The sequence below is a fragment of the Ambystoma mexicanum genome, chromosome 5q (genome assembly GCF_040938575.1).
Source record: "Ambystoma mexicanum isolate Mex_15411 chromosome 5q, UKY_AmexF1_1, whole genome shotgun sequence".
Taxonomy (NCBI): domain Eukaryota; kingdom Metazoa; phylum Chordata; class Amphibia; order Caudata; family Ambystomatidae; genus Ambystoma; species Ambystoma mexicanum.
Genome location: NC_090933.1, coordinates 1,093,183,226 through 1,093,204,719, shown reverse-complemented (window position 1 = coordinate 1,093,204,719; position 21,494 = coordinate 1,093,183,226). Strand labels below are relative to the sequence as shown.

The 21,494-nt window shown below is 49.1% G+C and overlaps 1 protein-coding gene across 6 annotated transcripts in view; it reads left to right on the top strand.

Moving 5' to 3' along the window:
• Window positions 1-21,494, top strand: part of WASHC5 (WASH complex subunit 5) — a 1,117,936-nt gene that overhangs the window by 845,377 nt on the left and 251,065 nt on the right. The window lies entirely within an intron of this gene.

Genomic DNA, 21,494 nt, shown 5'->3' with positions numbered 1-21,494 from the left:
CCAATGGTAGTGAGTGTTTTGTTAGTTGCAGTTCCATGGGGCATTTCAAATATGTCATTTCATAAGTATCGCAGGATGAGCAGTGAACCCTGCGGTCCTGCTGTCACAATGTTGTCACTTTGTGGCTTCCTGAACACTGAAGGTTTAGTGCAGGAAACAGTACCAAAGCACTTTAAAGAGAAGTATTGATAGCAGGCGGGTAAATGGACATAGTCAGCCAGAAGAGATAGGTTACCAATGCATAGTTGTGCTAGCTTCGCAGGTGCAAGCGGTGACCATTAGGGCCGTAAAAGAGAACGTGATAACACATAGGGAAGGTTGGTGTTAGAAGGAGAATATATTATCAGGACATGGGAGTGGAAGTCAAGAGTAGATGGTAGGATCAGGAGGAGGTGGCGAGTCTGCAGGAGAAGAGGCAGTAACATCAGGGATGGCTAGTGACCAGGAGGAAGTAAAGTCTGAGAGAGAGGTCTTGAAGAGGCTGATGCAAGAGCATTGTGAGGAGTAGGTAATAAGGGTTCTAAAGGTGGTACAGAGGGGTAATGTGAGCTGTACAATGAAATAAGTGAATATAGGTATCCAAGTAAAAACGTACACACTTAAAGTTATAGTATAAGTATGTATGAACATACCCAAGTATATTGAGACAATATTTGAGAAGCAGCAACTAATAGTACCATTAATCCCAAAGTTGGGATTCAGTTCAACAAGATCAATAAAGTAGGTGAGTAAACTTTTATGTTATACATATTCCATCCCACTGAGCGACGTCATTTGAGGTAAGTAATAACACTTATGTTATCACCATTGCAATATTGAGTTTTAAGGAGGGAAACGTTAGTCAGATCAGAGCATACTTTGTAAGTAGTAAAACAGTTAGATTCTCCCAGAGTGATGTAGGCAGTATTATCCCAGCAATAATAGTGTTCAACAATTAAAACCTGTAATGTAACAAGCACTGCCAAAGCCAATAGGTTCAGAAGGAGGCCTTTAGGGAGCCAGTACAGCCAAAGTCAATGGGCCAGTTCAAAGTTCTGGTGCAAACTTCTTTGAACAATGATTTAAGATATGGTCAGTAGTTCAGTAGAAAATCACATAAGCTGAAGCGGAGCCACCTTGAAGAAGCACAAGCTGGGAGGCCAGTGCAAGTGAGTTGAGGTCAATTCAAAAGGGTTTAAAAGGGTACTCCCCAAACTAGGAAGCACCACAATTGGCAAAAGGTAGATGTACCAGAGAATGGAAGAATTGGTTCCAGCTGGATGCCTTCCTGTTGCAGTGTAGCAGACCCTTGTTCCTGGTCCTTGGCCGTGGTGAAGAAAGGGAGGACATTTGACGGGCTCCTGCGGCAGCACTTGAGAGAGGGACTCTACAGCAGTGGATTCTCCTTGATTCAGGAGCCATTTATGGTTTTGGTGCCTTTTTCTCAGTGCCAAAGAACTGCCTGCTACGGGTGGAAGTTACTTGGTCACTCCTGGACTCTGGTGAGGTGACTCTGGATGAAGATTTCCTGCTTCTGTAGGGTCCTCTGGATGCCCACGAAGATTTGTGCGGATTCACACTTCCGAAGACAATGCACTCAATGATGGTCAGCGGTCCCCGGGAATTGGGTTCTGCAGCTTTGGAAAGTCACAGCAAGTCTGGGGTTGTGCCAAAAGGAAGCTGGTCTCAAGGCTAATTGGTCCCACCAGCCCAAGGGAGGAAGTCCCTTGTGGGTCTTCCCAGTCGAAACTAAAACAGGGTCAGCAGAGCTGCAGGGCTTCACCGGGCACTTTGTGGTCCAGCAGGGTGCTCTTTGTCGGATGTGGTCCTCCAGTGGTCGACTCTGCCTCTAGTCCCAAAAACCTCGCTTTTTAAGCAAGTTCTGATTCATTCACAGCCCTAGGATGTCAATCACCCAGCAGGGTGGCTATCCGCCTGGACAGCCAGCCGACCAATCAGAACTGGTTTCCTTCAGGCACACTAATAGACAAAGAACAGGGAAGTTTCGGGACCCTCCCTCACTTCCTGCCTTTCCAGACACACTGGAGCCTGGGCAGACTTCGAGGCTGAAGCCTGCCAAAGGCAAAATGCACAGTGGACTCCAACCTGGTTCAGCAGAGTAACAGCCCAGAAGGAACTAACTGACAAGAAATGGCGAAAAAAAAGAGGACAGGGTCTGTCTTGGGAAAATGGTCACCCTTGGGTGCGGTACTACAGCTGAGAAATCAGTCTGCAGGTACATGGCACAAAGGTAGTAAAAAAAGGAAACCACTGCCATAATCCATTCAAGTTAGTGTAAAAAAAATGTTGCATAAGAAGTGGGATAAGGGGTTACTTTGTAACCACTAGCACTCCACCTAGGGTGGTGTGTGCTGGGCCCACAAAAGAAAAGCTAAGTAAGACACCCAAGAAAATGTATTTGAACATTCAGAGAAGGCCAAGGGACTTCTTAGTGGCACTGCACAAAAGGTGCTGTGTCACAAGGCAAACAGCAGATGCCTACGGAGTTTACCAGACTCCATTAAACAATAAGAAACACAAAATCCTTGTCAGCAAAACACATGAGGGAGTAGGGGAAAAAGTCCCACTATGGTGGGAGTAAAATTTAAAAGCCTGAGTTCAGCAAAAGAGCTGGGTGTTTTTAAGGTTAAAGGGAATTAGCACAGAAATGAAAATTCTCCCTAACAGGAGGTTTCCCACAGGAGTTGCATTACATTTGTACAAGTGACTTTTCACTAAGACTCCTAATAGAACTGCTCACTTGTCCAGTGGCATTAAGGGGAAAATCCCATGAAGCCACCTGATGTTAAAATTAAATTCTTTGAAAATGACCTAAACTTTATCAACTGTATCATCTAAGCATTTAACCTGAAACAACAACTTGACATGTTTTCCCTTGGTTTTTGAGAGATGTCTTGAAAGATACTTTATCAGTGTTACCAACACCTCTGCCATCTTCAGATTGTTAAAATAAAGCCAGCTAATCCTTCCCGAATGTAATGTCATCCAGGCTCCGTGAATGTATGGTTAAACAGATGTCAGTTTGGCTGTAACTGCCATAGAGTTGTAAAATGAAGTGGTATGCTTGAACTTCAAAAAGAACAGTTCCTGAATGGTAAAGGTGGTTGTAATAAGTAGTGGAGCTGTTAACGGTAAAAAGCAAAAGTAGTGGGACTCAGCGTTTTACAGCTGCTGCTCACTTCGACCTCTGTATTAAAGTCCTTACATTGCTGACTTCCCCTGGTGGCAACCCCATCAAATATGATTGCTATTGTCAAGGTCTCGTTAGACACTGATAATCATGATTAGTAACCCCCTCAGAATATCAGGACCATTATAGATAAAAGATTACAAGAAAAGCAAATGCCAGTGTACATCTCTTCCTGCAGTGAAGTAGACAACAACATTTAAGTGGCTGTAAATGAGACTAGCTGTCTGCATGATCGTCTGCATATCAGTAGTGCTAGTGACCTGTTTAGAAAACATTACTTTCCCAGTATGCCAAAGGTCAGTTCACCAGTCCATCACCCTACTACTGTTTGTTGTATTGGTATTATATTGTGTACTCAATCTCAGAATTGTTATACAAATCAAATTTTCTAACGGTGACCTCATTGGTCCCTATTGGTAATTTTTTGTATTCGTCCAGGGAAAACTCAAAAAGCACTTTGAATGTGCTTTGATGCCGTTTATCTTTTGAGACTGTGTTCCAAGAGCAGGCTGGGTCAGCATATTGTTGCAATCAGCGCTTATGTTGGGGGGCATATAGGATCGGTAACGACCTACCAGTACAAGACTAGGGAGCCTGAGCGAAGTAAGGGCCTCGGTAAATCCCACTAGTTTAGTATTTGTTTAAAGGTGATGTTTCCCCTTTACTTCAAAAGATAATTTATTGTATCTCATTAATGCAGTGGGAAATACAAGTCTTATAACTGGAATATGCAGCATTCCTAAACTCTTGTGGTTATTGGGATTGCCTACGTAAGAGATGTAGAATGTGAGTGATATCTTCAGATGGTAAGACGGGAATATCATGTATTGATTTAATCGATTCAATTGGGGATTTTTAATTATTCTGCAGATTGAAAGTTTAGAGCCAGCGCAGAAGGAATATTTAGGTTGTTTCTGAATGATAATGTCCTGAAGAATGAGGCAATGGTTGAGATACAAAATGAAATTCCCTTTGTATCGCTGACATAGGAAGTCTAGATTGTCATTATGAATTAGATTGAGTTCATCCTCGGTTCACCATAAATGTGTAAATGGACCCCCTCCACATTTTTAGGAATGTATTTTATAACGTTTGTGTTTTGTGAATATAAATTTGCACTTAACCCCACAATGAGCTTGTCGTAATGTTGTTTTCTTTATGAAAAAAACTAAAGACGATTGTGTAACAAATCGATTAAGGTTTTGGCGGCCATGAGCTAAGTAGCTGATTCCAGAAGCTCTTGCAAGATCTGAAGGAAGATCTGAAAAAACTTGCAAACAACCTCCCAAAAGTGGCTGGAAAGCCACATGAAAGTATATGAAGGGTAGGACCACAACCGGAAACTAAGTCTAACAAGAATCCGCCCAAGAAACGACCAGATGGAAGACCGGAGAGCCCGCGGCACAGACAGACAAAATGGTAGGCGCAGCTAGCCAGTTCGGCAGAAGAGCCCGGCGAGAACAGGAACTTAGGCAGAGGGTAGGTGTTGGATCTGAGGAAAGCACCACCGGGCGAGAAGAGGAGTGAGGGATCCCTCCGGTTGGCGCATGAGTTGCCCAGTGATATCTGGAGCCGGCTGCGAGCGAAGTCCAGCAGAGGGAAGGAAGGTGCCACGCGACGAGCAAAGGCTTTGCGTGTCCTCATGGAGACAGCGGGGGACAGGCACTGATGGTGGAGAGAGCCTGGAGAAGCTTGTGCCCCGGACCAGTATCGACCTGAGATGAGTACGTAGCCCGAGGAGAGAGTCCACCGCAGAGGCCAACGGACACACAGGTGTGCCAGAGGGGAAGCTCAATTGGAACTAAAAGGTGCAGGCTTGACCTAATACAGCCCCGGCCCCCGCCACGAGGAGCTGAGAAGAATGAGAAATAGTCCTGCTGGGACAAAGAACGGCACCATGAAGTGAGCGCTGGACCAACCAGCAGCGTAATCACGAAGGGGAGCCACGAAACATCCTGAGGGCAAGAAAGGACCGCGGCACATGGGGGAAGACAGTCCATCACCCTGGGCACCAGCAACGGCCTTTACGAGCGAGACTCAAAAAGCATTGCAGCAGGCCCCGGAGGCAACGGGAACATTAACATTGTGTGTCACGCTGCAATACCGCAGATACGCAGCGGACCCTACCGTGGGCCAGAGGAGCACGCGACGGAGCCACGGGCGAATGAGAGACGCTTTGCAGGCTTAGGAGCACACCACCCAAAGTCGAGAATTCGGCCCACGGCCGGAACCTCATAGCTGGCTGGACAAGGCCAGGCAGCCCAAGGCACGGAACAAGGGGCATGGCAGAAGGGGGACGCTAGTGAGGAACCAGAAGGACGACATGGGGCACGAACCCCCAGCAGGGCGGACACACATGGAGGAGGAAGGAAGACAGACGCACCACCACAGGACTTTGCGCAGGGAGGATTAGAGCAGAGTGGAGTGGATCAGCCCTGCAGCATATAGGAGGTACGAACAGAAGAGGCTATGCCTGGTCCTGACACATCAAAGACATTGTGAGTGCTAATATACCACGAACCCGACGCAGAGAACAGCACAGCAGCATTGAAGGCGGTGCTGTATGGCCTGCTGTGGGGACCACACACGGAGGCCAATTATCACAGAGAGAGGGGGCCTCACCGGTGGAAGACAGGATCAAGGCAATAGCGGGAGTAGGACCCGGATGCAGAGAGGAGTGCACAACATTGGCATGGCCTAACACCGGCATAAACCACGCTTCTGGCGCACTGCTGTCCCCACCTTAGCACGGGGGACAGGGAAAGCCCAAGAGCACTGGTAATAAACTGAATGTGGGAGGCCACAACCCATTGACTACCGGCAAGCGGACACCCGCGACCAACAGAGACCTGTACTCACATATATGAGCACACAAAGACCGATTCGTAGCAGCAAGATGGTGCACACTACGTGGGCATACAAGCTTCTGCATACAGACATAGACAAGGAAGCAAGGACATCCCTAACGCAAACTATCTAGGAAACGGTCCAGACGACATCACCAGAGAGTGCCACGGCACAAGCTACAAGAATAAAGTGGACTGGTGAGACGCACAGCAAACCAGGGAAGAGCGAAAGGCCTGCAGTCTGGATGCCTGGGTGGGCCAGGCCCTTACGGCTGCCGGCGCTGACAACAGGGCGGACGTCTTAAGCCGCAAAGTGGATAATGTCGAATGGGGAAAAAAGAAGGAAGAAGTAAACTAGTATAGACTCCTTCACTAGCAGATCAAGAAGGAAACCACCCATTCAGCCAAAAGCAGCAATGACTACAACAAGTGCAGCACAACAAGTGGGAAGCGTAAACTAAGAACCTATACTGGAGGCAATTGCCGGCCTAAAGGCGTCCCTGGAAAATAAAATGGACATGGCGCTAGGTGCCCTGAAGGCGTCCTAAGAAAACAAGTTAGACACAGTCATGGTGGATGTGGGCCTCCTACGGCAGGACGCACGAAACCTGACAGACCGAGTGATGACTGCAGAACAGCAGGTTCATCAGAACACCACGGATGAGGCCGCCACGTGGATGCAAATGTCGCAGTCCTGCAGCGAGTAAAGTTCCTGGAACGCAGAGCGCAGGATGCAGAGGGAAGGGCTTGAAGGAACAACATCTGTATAGTTGGACTGCCGGAAGGTGACAAAGGCAGGGACCCTATGGGGTATGTTGAAAATCTACTACTTGAGGAGATCGGGGCGGGAGCATTGTCCCAGCTCTTTGTAGTAGAAAGGGAGCTCAGAGCCTTGACCAGAAGACCCCAACCAGAGTCACGGTGGGGTGAGCAAGAGATGCAGCGAAGCCCAAGCATGGGTGAGGGTGGATGGGCGTTTGTTTAATCGTTTTAATTAGTAGAGTGTTTGTTTGGTTAGTAGACGGCACTAACAATGGAGGAAGCAGCATAAGTAGAGACCGAGAGAGTGGAGCGACTGGAGGTGGGAAAGGACGAGGAGCAAGGGGGCCAGTCTCAGGGAAACAACCCTGGGTGAAGGTCCACTAAGACAGACATGGGGAAGCAATGGTCAATGGATGACGAGTATCGGCCTACAAAGAGACGGATCGCCCAAAGCTGGGGATGAAAACATTGAGATCCAGTGTGGCAGGCAGGCAGAAGGCTATGGGACAGCAGGGCCGGAAGGGACACGGCAAATATTATTTTTGTAAAAGGTTTTATTGATTTTGCAACAAACAACACAACTTACACTCCCGATATTTACAGTTACATGTGTATCACAATATGCATTATATGTTTCTCTCCGTAATGTCTTCCCCACTCCCTCCCCCATAAACTCGAGCACTCCCCCTTATACCTCTGGCTTCTGTTGCTCGGATCAGTCCTCCTGGTTCTCGGGCAGGTCCTCGTCACTGGGGTCACTTTGGGTGCTCCCGTGTAGCGAGGCATTAATTTGTCTCCATTCCATCAGTGGTCCCACTTCTTCTCCCCCCTCTTTGCTAGCCGCCTCATACCATGCCATTGTCTCCGCGTCTGCCCACTTAAGGAGGTCCTCCCACCACCTCTCCACTCTAGGTCTGTGAGCAGCTTTCCAGCTCATGGCGATTCTCCTCTTGCCCAGGATGTATGCTAGGTCTTTGAGTTTACATACATGTTTCAAATTACGTGGCCTGGTGAATCCCCCTAGCATGCATGCCCATATGGATTCTATGTCTAAATTACTCCCCTTCTCGGACAGCTTGAGTTTAATTTCCCCACAAAACTACCCGACCTCCGGGCATGCCCAGAACATGTGGATCATCCCAGTTCTCTCCTCTCCACACATTTTTGTGCCTCTGCGTTTCCAAATTTCGCTATCATATGGGAGGTCATATATGCTCTGTGGGTGACATGCAGTTGAATTTGTTGTAACCTGGCATTTCTTGACACCTTCTTGTGGTATCTTTGAGCCCTCTCCATTGCCCGTCTTGCATGGCTTCTCCTGCCTCCTCCTCACAGTCCCACCTTAGTTCGAGCAGCTCTTTTCCCACTCTCGACATAGCTAGTTCATATATCCTGGATAACTCATGCCCCCCCCCCCCCCCCCGAGATGTCATGCATTGTTTCCATAGCCGTATCCGCTTGCTCCGTGAGCACTATTTCAGACCATGTTTCTTTCACTCTTTTGACTTCTGTTATATGTGATATGCTGTCCTAGCTGTACTCCGGTTCCGTCCACTATTGTTTGGAAATCCATGGCCTCCCCCTCCTGCCAGATGTCCCCCAGGGTGGCTAGGCCCACTGGCTCCCAGTATTTCTGGATCATTTTCCTTAGTTGGGCATCTGCTCCGCGTAGCGCAACAAGTGGCGCCTGCAGGGAGCACGGGGCTGGGCCACCCATGGACCGGCACGCCTTGTGCCAGACCTCCCATCCCAGTGTCAACAATCTCGGTCTCCCCCGCATCTCTGATTTGCATAGCCATATTAGTTCTCGTAAGAAGTATGGGGCACTCTTCTTCTTCAGCAGCCTGGATTCTGCCATCTCATCCTCCGCCAGCCACCTGGCTACGTATTGTAGTTGCGTCGCCAGGTGGTATATCTCAAAATTTGGTAACTTTATCCCCCCTCTATCAAATACATTCTGTAGTTTCCACAGGGCCACTCTGTGTCTTGTGTTATTCCACAGGAAGCCCCTGCACAGGCTGTGCAGTTTAGTAAAGAAGCGCCTGGGCACCATGTATGGGATGTTTGTAAAGAAATGCAGTAGCCTGGGCAAGACCACCATCTTCAGCAGGGCCACTCTCCCTACCATAGCCAAGGGTAGTTTGGCCCAAAAATCCATGCTATTTTTTACGCCCTCTACTGCTTTCTCTGTGTGCATTTGTGCTCAGCCGCTGCCGTATGGTGAATGTTAATCCCCAGGTATCTAAACATTTCGGTCTGAAAAGCTATCTGCAGAGTGGGCAGGTTTGACTGTGGAATGCCTTTGTATCTGCCCAATGGAAACATACTTGATTCTTTGGGGTTGACCGCATAGCGTTCCATCACTTCTAAGATGTATTGCAGGTTCTCCTCCGGGTAACGCAAGTATATGAGCATATGGTCTGCATATAGCGTATTAGGTGCGGTCCCCCTTTGGTGCGCACCCCTATCTCGCTGTATTGTTGTCTGAGGTAGATGGCTAGTGGCTCAAGTGCAAGTATATACAAAATTGGTGACCATGGACAGCCCTGCCTCGTGCCTCTGCTTAATTGCCAGCTCTCCGATATGATCTTCCCTGTTCTAACTCTGGCTGTGGGGGAGCTGTAAAGTATTTCCACCCACCGCAAGTACCCAGGTCCCATGCCAAATCCCTTTAAAGCCGCCATCAGCCATGGCCATCGGACCAGTCAAATGCCTTGACTGCATCCAGTGAGACTACTGCTATTTCGTCTGGGTCCCCCCTCTGTCTGTTCTATGATGTGGTGGAGCCTCCTATGGTTGTCGGATATGCTCCTACCCGGAACATATCCCGTTTGGTCTGGGTGTATTAGTTTATTTATCATTGGCTTAAGTCTATTCATGAGTACTGCCGTAAGGATCTTATTGTCTTGGTTCAGCATTGACCATGGTCTGTACGATCCGCAGTCCACGCTGGGCTTACTTGGCTTAAGGAGGGGAATGATCACTGCCTCTCTCAGGGATTCCGGCAGTCTCCCTTTCTCATTTGCCTCGTTCAGCATGGCCAGTAACGGGGGGAAGGATCTGTTGTCTGTATGTTTTATAAAACTCGCTGGGGAGCCCGTCCATACCAGGTGGTTTGCACATGGGTAGATGCATCACCACTGCCTCTAATTCTTCCAGCGTAACTGGGGCTTCTAGGTTCTCTCTGTCTTCTGCGCTTAGTTGGGGCAATCCTATGTCTTCCAGGACCTCTTGTGTTTCCCTCTCCATGTCCTCCCCCACATCTGTTTATAAAATTCGAGGAATCTCTCGTTTACCGTTTCTTGGCTATTCCAGACCTGTCCCGCCTCTCCCTTTATCTCTCCAATAGCAGGCCTTTGTTCCTCGTTTTTATATAGCCATGCTAGCAGCCTCCCTGGTTTGTCCCCACAACATGTTGCCGTTCAATATATTTCTTATAGTTCAGGTGGCTGAGCCTGTCCCATAGCTCTCCGCCCACCAATTGCAGCTGGCTCGCCCCTTCTGCCTGTTCCTGCGAGGTCCCCTTTTTCTCCATTATTATTTCCAATCTCTTTTCAGTATCCCTCAATTCCTGCTCTATATCCCTCTGGAGCCCTTTAGATTTGGAAATGGCCGCCCCCCCCCCCCCCCGATTACCACCTTGAAGGCCTCCCACAGGGTCCCTTCTGATTCCACGCTCCCCGTGTTATGTTCAAAATAGCTTATTATCTCTTCCCGTAGGTCCTCTCGTAATGAAGCGTCTCTCAGGGCCTCGGCTTTGAGTCTCCATGTGGGAACTCTGGATCTTGGGGGCTGATGTCTCCACTCTAGAACCATGGGGGAGTGGTCCGACAGCATCCTGGCTTTGTATTGAGACCACCTCCCTAACTATTCCGGGGGTGGTGAACATATAGTCCAACCTTGTGTACAGGTTATTTGGGGCTGCGTAGTTGGAATAGTGTCTTGCTGTCGGGTGCTGCTGCCTCCATATGTCTTCGAGCCCGAAGTCCCTCAGGAGGACCCATAGTGCTCTTGCTGCGGGTGTAGGTTTATCAAATTTCGTGTCCGATCGATCTAATTTAAGGTCTAGCGTACAGTTAAAATCCCCACCCCCCTTCCCCCCTCCAAATAATCGTCTCGCCCGTGTGGGGACTGATCTTCCTGTATAGCGTTTTATAATAAATCACAGTATCTTGATTGGGGGCATATGTATTTATGCTGCTTTATTTCCCTGTTTTCCAAAAGCCCCCGGAGCGCCACCATCCTCCATCTGGCTCCACCACAGTCTGTAGTATCTGAAGAGGCACCTGCGGTGCGACCCATATGATCACCCCCCTGGCAAATGCTGAGTAAGTGGCACTGACGGTAGTGCCCTTCCACTTTTTCTTAATTACCTCCTGTTTCTCTTTCGTGAGATGGGTCTCTTGCAACAGAGCTATATCTATTCTTTGCCTCTTCAAGTACATCATCACTTTGTTTCTTTTCAGGTAGGTGTTAAGCCCCCTGACGTTCCAGGTTATCATTCTAAGGTCACCCATCCCCTTTTCGGTCTCTTCTCCTTTCCCTCCCCCCAGTGTTTCCAGCCCGAGAATGCTCCCCTTGGATTACGCGTGGAGGCGCGTGGGTGCATGCTCGTTCCCTAACCACTACCACTACAAACTCCCCAACTCCCTTCCCTTCCCTCCCCCTTCCCATCCCAGCCCAGCCCCAACTGTTGCCCAGCTCCATCGCTGGATCTCAGGCGATTCCCGCATTTGGTCCCGTCCAGCTACACCGGTACCAGGCACCCAGCAGGAGGTTACCGCTCTACTGGTAACCGAACAAACCTATCTAAGGGAGTATGAGGTTGGGTGCTCTTCTTCTCCCTGTCATGCGTCACCATACGCTGCCTTCCCATTATCTAGCACAACTATAATCAAGTCCCATTGATACATCTTATACAGCACCTCGCTCGCTGGGTCGCTGCGTCATTTCTCCTCACTGCTTCCTTTCTGGTCTTCCCTTCCTGCCGGGCAATTTTGTGCATCCAACCAATCCGACGCCTCCTCTGGGGTGTCAAAAAAAACGTGTTCTGTTCTTGTGAAATACCTTCAATCTCGCTGGGTACATCAACATGTACCTTTAGCCCGATTCCCATAGTCTCCTCTTAACTGCACCAAAGTTGAGTCTCCTTCGTTGTACCTGGAAAGTATAGTCCGGGTATGCTGTTATTGAGGCGGATGCCCTCTGGATTGTGACTCCCTTGCGGAAGTGTTTCAATATCCTTTCCCTCTTGCAGTAGTTTAATATTTTAGCGATGATTGGTCTTGGGGGTGGAGTAGGGGCATGGGCAGGTGGGGTACCTGGGAGGGTTCTCCTTGCCAGGGCTCTATGCGCCCTTTCCACAGCAAATCCCTGGGTCAGTATGCCCCCTTCTATCTCTTGCAGCAACATGGATTCAACATACTCAAGTGGGGTTCGCCCCCTCTTCTCCTTCGGGAAGCCCCACGATGCGTATATTGTTCCTTCGCGCTCTTCCTTCTGCTTCTTCAGCTCTGCTCTCCAGGTTGCCCACCTGCTGTCGCAACACGTGAATCTCCGAGGCGTGTGAGGCGCAAGCCGCTGTTTTGGCCTCTACTCCTTTTTCCAATTCTCCTGTGCGGTCCGCTATTGCCCTCACATCTTGTCTGAGGAGGTTCACGTCTATTTGCACTACGTCTATTTTAGATTCCAGCGCCACCTTCAGTGAGGTCATGGCAGCTTCCAGTTTTGTTTCCCACGCCGCTTTCAGGTCCGCAATAGCTTCCAGGATCTGCCGGTCATCCCTCGCTGGTGATGCGTCCAGTTAGGCGCTTCTGTCCTTGCTCCTGGCACCCTCTGTCGGTTGCGGGGGGTCATGGCGTAGTCATCCATCGTGGGCTGGTTCCCTTTAGTTTTGTTGAGCTTGGTCGCCATGTTTAGCGCAATGCTGAGTGAGCGAGCCCCCTGTTCCAGACGTTGCGGTGTATTGCCACTGTCAGGGGCCAGCCTCATGAGTGTGGGTGGCCCAGTAGTTCGCTTCCAGGGCAGTGATCTCCTTCGAGCTCGTCCAACCTAGTACCATCCAGGGCAGACCCACCGCTTCACAGCGTCCGACGTGGGTGGTGTCGGACTGTTTTGCATCCCCCCGCGCCGCCTCCCTACGCTTTAGCTGGTGTCCACCCCGGCGGTGTTGCCCTGTGGGGCGACCCAGTACAGTGCTCCGTGTGAGCTGCGTGCGTCAGGGCCTCCCCCTTCCTTATCTGCGGGGGTAGGCTCCGACCTGTATAGGCGCAGGGTCTGTCCATCTAGCGATCCTTGCCCAGGTGACCCAGATCGTGACACCAATGGGCGTCCTTCAGTGCCCCAGTTCCTGCTGCTATCGTGGTCTCATTGGGCTGATATCACTTCCAGGCTACCAAATCCAGAAGGGCCTCCTTGTGCCGGCCCCTGTGTGCCCGCAACCAGTGTTACTGTACCACTTGTCCTGTTTGCATCATGGCAGACCATCCTAGGGGTTGAATGTTCCATTGTGGGATGGAGTGTTGTAGCACCCTGCCCGTGTCCATTCCCTGTTTCACACTAATGGTGGTGTTGAAGAGGCCTCGGCGCTTCAGCTGCTACTAATGGTGGTGTTGTGGGGGCCTCCACGCTTCAGCTGCTGCCGTCCTTGTTACTGGACGCTTTGCGGTGGTGCCTGGGCTGAACGTGCAATGCCCCAGACCGGACCGCAGCCCAGAGTATCGTGTTGCGCAGGCAGTCCCCGGCTCACTCTTGCCTGAGCGGGCTGCCGGCACTGCCCTGCGCCCCTCCTCCTCACAGCCTCCGGTGTTTGCAGCACCTACCGGACACGGCAGAAAGCCTCTGAAGTGCTCTGAATTCGGGGACACATGCATCCAGCAGGTGGTTCCCAGCAGTGTCCTCGGTCTGCACGTCCCCTGCCTGGGAGGTCTGGCTGCAGAGGACAGACCGCCTCAGTCGCTTCAACGAAGGCACCGCCAGCCACCGTCGCCCCTCCTACGTCCGGGTCGTTCTGGGCATGGAAGTGTCCCAGGCTGTGCGCGCTTCTGCTGTCGTGCAGTGCGGTCTCCGTGCGGGATTTTCTCGCTTTTGGGTCTGTGGTGTGTTGCTGCAGGGCTCCTACGCAACTTCACCGCTGCGCCCCGCTCCCAAAGCCTTTGTTGAGAGACACGGCGGCCATTTTGGGTGGCGCTCCTCAGGTCCGTGAAAAATTAAATGTCCGGTTAACTTCTCGAATAGTGTGCGGTTATTGTTCCTATTGCGCGCCGCTTGCCTTCCCCTGCACAATCCTATATTTGGGGCCAAGATTTTGTGGCAGGGAAGGCAGGTTTCAGCAGGATGTGTGCCAGATCATCAGGAGCTCCGGAGTCCCCCAGCCTCTACATGGCCGGATAGCCCACCCCCACCCCCCACAGCAAATATGGGCCCGGATGAGCTAACGATTGCAACTTGGAATGTCAGGGGGCTCAATGCCTATGTGAAAAGACTTGAGTATACGCCTGGCTAAAAAGGATGAAGGTAAAGATAGCAATGTTGCAAGAGACTCAGCTGACACGAGACAAACAAACCAAAGTGCACAAGAAATGGGGATGCCAGGTGTACAGTTCCACATACTCAAACTATGCCAGGGGAGTAATGATATGGATTGCCCCAGGGGTACCGTTTCAGCTAATGCTGGTGCACGGAATGCTGGAAAGTAAGAAGGTATGCCTGATAAACACACATGCTCCGAACCACGATGCAACAGGGCTTTTCAGGACACTTGCGCCCAGGCTATCCCAGTATAGAGAAGCAATTTTCATCTGGGCGGGAGACTTCAATTGCACTTTGGACCCCCTCCTAGATAGGTCGGATGACAGACACAAGAAGCCAGCAACGCCGGCCAAGGCATTTCAAATGATCCTGACCTAATTGCAACTGGCAGACTTCTGGAGAAAGGTACACGGCGATGACAGAGGGTATACACATTATAGTGCACCCCATGGAATATTCACACGCATAGACTATTTATTCACAGGCTCTGAATCCTTGTCAGACTTTACGGGGATAAATATTAAAGCACGCATCTTCTGCGACCATGCACCATTACTAGCAACATGGACACACACCCATAGACGGGCTCCAATACCAACATGGCGCCCTCGTGTGGAGGCATTAAAAGAGGGCAAGTTTGAGGAATCCTTACAGGATGTGATAGAAGAATATTTTGAGCACAACGCAGGAAGTGTCGACAGTAAGGGCACGCTCTGGGATGCGTTCAAAGTTGTGATAAGGGGAGCAGTGATAGGAAAACGGGGGGACTAAGAGGAGAAACCCTGACGGAGCTTGGCAACCTCGAAAGGGAGATGGAACTGGGAGAACACCGGGCGGCTGTGGTGGGGGAGGAACTCAAGAATGAATGGCGCAGAGACTGAGATGTGTAGAAGTCTGGGAGAAACTGGGAAAATTGCACTATGGGAAATATATACAGAGGCTGCATGCTGAGGGGGACAAACCTAGCAGGCTTCTGGCCTGGCTCACCGAGCAGGAATGTAAAGGAGACCCGATTAACGCAATAAACGGTGAAGCGGGATAGAGGTCAGAACTCAGGAGGGTATTAACACACTATTCTCTCGCTTTTATGAGTGATTATATGCCCGAACCCGAAGGAAGACCCAGGGGATATAGCAGATGCTGTGGCAGAGATACGTTTGCCAAGACTAACAGGAGAACAAACTCAATTATTAGATGATCCTCTTAAATTGGAGGAGATGGAGACCGTAATCACTGAACTCCTATCGGGTAAATCCCCTGGACCTGACGAGCTCCCCGGCAAATTATATAAGGCGTACAATGGCACAATAGCATCTAGATTGCTCAAAACATACCAAGTGGCGTATGAGAAAGAGCAACTGTCAGGCAGCATGTCTGAATCAGTGATCGTCCCGATCCTCAAACCGCCCCTGGAGTGTGCCTCTTATAGGCCGATTTTCCCTTATCAACCAAGACGCCAAAATTCTTACGGCAGTCCTGGCTAACCGCCTAAAACGGGTAATACCCAAGTTGATCCACTCGACCAGACGGGCTATGTCCCGGGGAGGAACACGTTGTGGAATCTCCGAAGGCTCCACCACGTAGTAGACCGGACAAACATCATATGGGGCGAATGCGCTATAGAATTGTTAAACGCTGTCAAGGCCTTCAATTCTGTGAATTGGTAGCGGCTGTTGAGTGTCCTTGCCCACTTCAGAATAGGGGAGGGGTATCGCTTGTGGATTAGACTGCTATATAATGATCCCAAGGCCAGAATAAAAACGGGACGGCACATCTCAAAAGCATGGAGGATATATAGGGGAACTAAGCAGGGTTGCCCGCTTTCACGGATGCTGTACATATTGGCTCTGGATCCGCTGGCGGTTTTCTTTCCAGCTGAGTATGAAGACACGGGGATAGAGATAGACTGTACTCACTGTACGGGGACGACATGCACCTTTTTGTGAAGAACCCGCGAGAAAACCTGACCTGCTTGTTAGAGGCAATTGCTGCTTATGCCAGACTCTCGCGGACAGCCATTAATAGAGAAGTCCTTATTCTCCCTAGCAGACCTGAGATGGGTCCCCTTGAACCGACTCCCTGATCTGTGGCTCTTTTGCGCACTGTGTTCTGGGCATAGAGATACACCATGACATCGCAGATGCACACAAAATTAATACACAAGCAGCCCTTGATAGAATACAAAAAGCTGTGGACTTCTGGGGGACACTTCCGTTAGGTATGATGGGAAAGGCGGCCCTCCTGAAGATGGTAGTAGTACCACGCATGTTATATTACTTCATGAACATCCCATACGGCATTCCCAGGGCCTTCTTCACAAAATTGAACACAATAGCACAAATGTTCCCGTGTGGGGTCCAGAATTTCTATGACGGCTCTGTAAAGAAGCTGTGAAGCAGGAGGCATGAGACTGCTGGATTAAAAAAAAAAAACTTTATTTATAATTAGCTTGGCATCGCAACAGAGAACAATCAATCATATCATTTCAGATAAATGGGTCAATTTGTGGTACACTTACAGTATCGTGAAACAACCAAAGGGCCAAAGTAACATTGGAATACACAGGGGGAGAAGGCATCTAGCCAACCGTATACTTGTTATACATTTCTATTAGACCATAGTAGGAAGAGGGGAAGGCGGTGTGTCAGCCTCCTCCCGTGAATCCTCAGACAAAGCGGAGATATAGTCGGAAGGGGCCCCACATGTCTCTTGGTCTGGACCTACTCGGTTGAGACTGCTGGATTTTGAGAAATATTACCTGGCGGGGCAATTGCAATTTGTGGTGAAATGGCTAGGCGAAGAGACCTCCAAACCATGGTCAGACTCGTAATATCCCTGTGGAGTAGAGCGTGGAAACTTCAGGGGATGAGAGCTCCCTGCTCAACACAGACTCCCCTGGCGGGATTTGTAGGCCGGGACGCAGGAACTCTCGCAACATATCGATCCCAATGGGAGTCCAAAGGTGTAGCACAGATAGGAGATCTGAGAAAGGAGGGGCAATGGATGGAATTCCAGGACATCGCAGAGGATCAAGATATACATGGGGGCCAGTTTCTTCTACACGCCAGCATAACAATCAAGAAAAGATGGGCAGAATGGCCGTAGGAGGATGAGACAAGGGGAGGGTTGGATGCATGGTATGATATACAGAAGGGGGGGGACACGGCTTCTAGACTATACGAACAGTTACTCGAATTCAGCAATGCGGAAGTGCTAAAAACACGCTAGGAGGGGGAGCTCCAGCGGTCCTTCCGCGAACAGGAATGGGCTAGAGTGCTAAGATACCCAAAAAAAGTCTCCAGGAATGCAAGGTTCAAACAAGCGCAGTTATACCTTATGCCCAGGACATACCTTATGCCCAGAAGGATGACCATGATGAGACCGGGAGAACCTCGTAACTGCCGCCGCTGCTCCGACATAGAAGCAGAGATTTTGCACATATTTTGGGCTTGTCCAGTGATAGTCTTTGTGGGAGGGAATTAAGGAGAAAGTGGCGAGGGGTGGACTACAAATGCAAGTGTGGAATCCAGAGTCGTGGTTACTGGGTCTTTTTCCCAGAGGAGGCAAACAAAGGGCGCACATGGCCAAAATGAAGGATATGGTGTGCATATTGGCCAAGCGTCGGATAGCAATGGCATGCAACTCCAGAGAGGGCCCAACTATAGACTCATGGTGGTCTGTTCTCCAGAAGTGGGTACTGGCAGAAACAGTGGTGTGGACAAGAGCGGCTCAGAGAGTGGAGGGGGTGAGCGGACAAGATACTAGCATGGAACTCTCTGGTGCAGGACCAATTTGGTCAAGGGGCAGGGAGCGGCACAGACAACCCCAGGAGGGAGGAGGAACAAGAACTAGAAGTTGGATAGTGGTGGTGCACCACCCCTCACCCCTAAACCAGCGGATGCGCAAGGGAAAGGGTTCTGAGACTGACCGGACAGATGTGGGAAGATCGGAACAGCAACCTGCAATTTGCTCCGAAAAGATGGACTTTAGCGTTAATTCCAAGTAGTAGTGCCAGAGTGAATGTTATGTTTCTTTTGTTTGGTGTTTTGTTTATTGTACAAAAATTATAAAGTGTTTTAAAAATAAATAAAACCATACAAAAAAATGATTCTTTAGATGAGGGACATTTTGTAAAAGTCTTTTTCCTGGACTTTGTGCACATTAAGAGTTTGTTTCATGATTGGCTTGGGGGAAAAGTTGATGATATGGTAATGAAGGTTTTTGTCTTATTGAGATATACTGAAAAAACAATGTTTATACATGGTTTGTTAGTCAAAGATTAGCACTAAGTACTGGGTATGCTATGGTGGTGGCCCTTACTTTTATTAATTCAAATGTTGGTTATTGAAACAGTATAGTAGAATGGAAACTCCTAATTTATGTTGAGATTCTCTGTAAGTAAATCAACTTTGTGGTGCGATCTTTGGCCACACCAGTACAATTACTGTTAGACAATGAATAGAAACAAAAGGGCCGTGTGTGTTTGCACATTTTAAGTAAGGATTTCTATGTACATATGCTCTTTATGTTGCTAATTTATATCTTAAAGCATTTTCAACTCCAAAGGCCTGTGAAGCCTTGACTTTCCCTGCCTGCCTGGTGCACAGACTTATTAGATGCTCCCTGCTGAATGCTCGTGATCTCTGGTGTAAGGACAGATTCACTGAACGGTTAGGGGCTGATCTCGAGACTGTGGTTCCAGATTCAGGCGTCTTTGGAGGTGCAATGAAGTTATAACTTGAAACTATCCGGGTGGAAGACTGTCATTGTCAGAGTTTGTGGTAGCGGTCCCTCTCCCAAGAGGCCATCACAATTCTGGTTCTGAAGCAATTGATAGAGCCATTGGAGTTTCCGTCAATTCGTTTTTTGATGCAAAGTGGTTCACAGAAAGGAGCACAATGATGGTAAAAAGTCTTGACTTTTTTGCCTTTAAGTACCGGGCAGAGTTAAGATCCTGATAATGTCGGCTACCCTGCCATTCATCCCTCACTGGGCGGCAGGCAGTTGCAGATATGCTTTACAAGATAAAAAGGACCGCCCTCCAAAACGGATTCCAAACTGGACCATCTAAATGAGACTGTGTTGAAGCTCGAAGACTCAGTGAACAAGGTGGGGCATACAGCAACTGGTCCCGATAAGTTTGCCAGATTACATGGAAAGTATGAAATATCTGAGGGCAATCGTCATCTTTGGTCGCGTAAATAAGCAACTGCAAGCTGTATTTGAAAGGATGGAGAACACAGAGGACTTCCGCTGTGTGCTGGTTTGGCTTTCCTTAAGAGTTTGGGGTCCAAAGATGAAAGACACCTGTACCACTTGACATGAAGAGTTAATAAACGTGGCCTCTGACACTCCACAGCCAACCATCAACATCTGTCACCGGCTTGTTGACAGAAGATGGGTGCGAGTGGCCAGGGCACGATCTGGACTGACCATATTGGTTAATTTGTGCTTTGAGGCTGATCACAGGTTATTTATTTATATAGCGCACCAAACCCAGAGCTATCTAGTGGCCTATGCTTATGAAATTGGTTACAGTGTTTATGGTTACAGGATAGAATGCGCAGAAGGTAATTACATCACAGGCAAAAGTGCAAGAAGAGTTCAAGTGGGCACATTCGTGGAGCCTAAACCCATGTTGCAGGGCGGCTGCGACACAGAGATGCAATAAGGTAAATCCGATGGGCACTTAAGGAGCCTGACCCCATGTTGCAGGGCGGCTGCGATACAAAGATGCAGTAAGGACAAGTAGGCACAAGGGGACACCAAGGTACAGGGTTCAGGCACACAGGCACATGCATACAACGGGGGGGAAAGCAAGGTATAGGGTTCAGGCACATGCATACAACAGTGGGGACAGCAAGTACCTGGTCTTCTTTTTTCAGCGTTTCTTGTTGGAAAGGGTCCCTCTTGAGATTTACCAGATTTGGTCCCTTTGTTCATTTTGTTCTTGACGGGAATCACTGGTGAAGCCCGCCTGTGGCTCCAGGGTGTCTGGCAGGGCAGGAAGTGAGGGATGTGCCCGAAACTCCCTGTGCTTAGTCTCCTTGGTTACAGGAATGCACCCAAGGGTGATTGGCTAGAGGGGTGTCCCTGGAGGACAGCCACCCTGCTGTGTGATTGACGAATGAATGGGAGAAACCTGCATAACAGGGGATGCTTTTAGCTTTGATGCCAGTCGACCACTGGACAAAGGAATCCAAATAAGAACTTGGACGAGATGCCTGCTGCAACTCCTGGACCATTGGTTTACCCAGTGTAGCCCTGCTGCAGTACTGAAGCTCTGAATTCGCCTCAACTAGAGAAGACCTGCAAAGGACTATTTCTCCCCTTGGGTTTGTGGGACCAATCGACTCCAAGACGAGCTTGTCTGCTGATGTGAGTACTTAACAAATTGCCCACCCAGGACCCAAAAGGTAAGATACTCGCCCTCCGATGCCCTCCTGATCCATGGTAAAGATTTTTTGAAGGCAAATCTTTAGTGCATTTTCCATAGACTTTTATTGGGGGTCCTCCTGTTCGGCTACTTCTTCTAGTGCCTGGTTCGATCTTCTGACCTCTGGAACACTTCATTGGAAGACGCTCTAGCTCTCCTCGACATTGCTCGTCTCTGTAGGGTAGCTCAGACTTGACTCCACTAAAGTGGATCGCCCTTTAACTCTCTCCTATTCATTCCAATGGAACTCTGAACGTACTCTGAAACACTACTAAACTTGACTCTGTGGTACCTATCTGCCCGAGGACATTTTACCTAAAGCCCTTTAGGCAGGGGTCTGCAACCTTTGTCTCTCCAGATGTTTTGGGTTACAACTCCCATCTGCCCCAACCAGTGTACCCAATCGAGAAGGGTCATGGGGTTTGTAGTTGCAAACATCTGGAGAGCCAAAGGTTGCAGACCCCTACTCTAGGGTTTCATTGAGCTATGAGCCAAGTTTCATATTTGTTGCACTTGCCTGACATTTGTTATGTTGAATGTACTTTTAGCCCTGTAGATAATGGTAACAATATGTATACTCTTCCCTGGAATGTTTAAGGTTTATAACGGTTGCTAAAATGTTTCATTGATTCTTTGAAAGGCTTTGGCTGTGGTTTACAGCTGTTTGTACTCTCTTAGGCTATAGTGTATTGTTATCTGTTCTTATGCATTAATACTTATGTTAAATTGA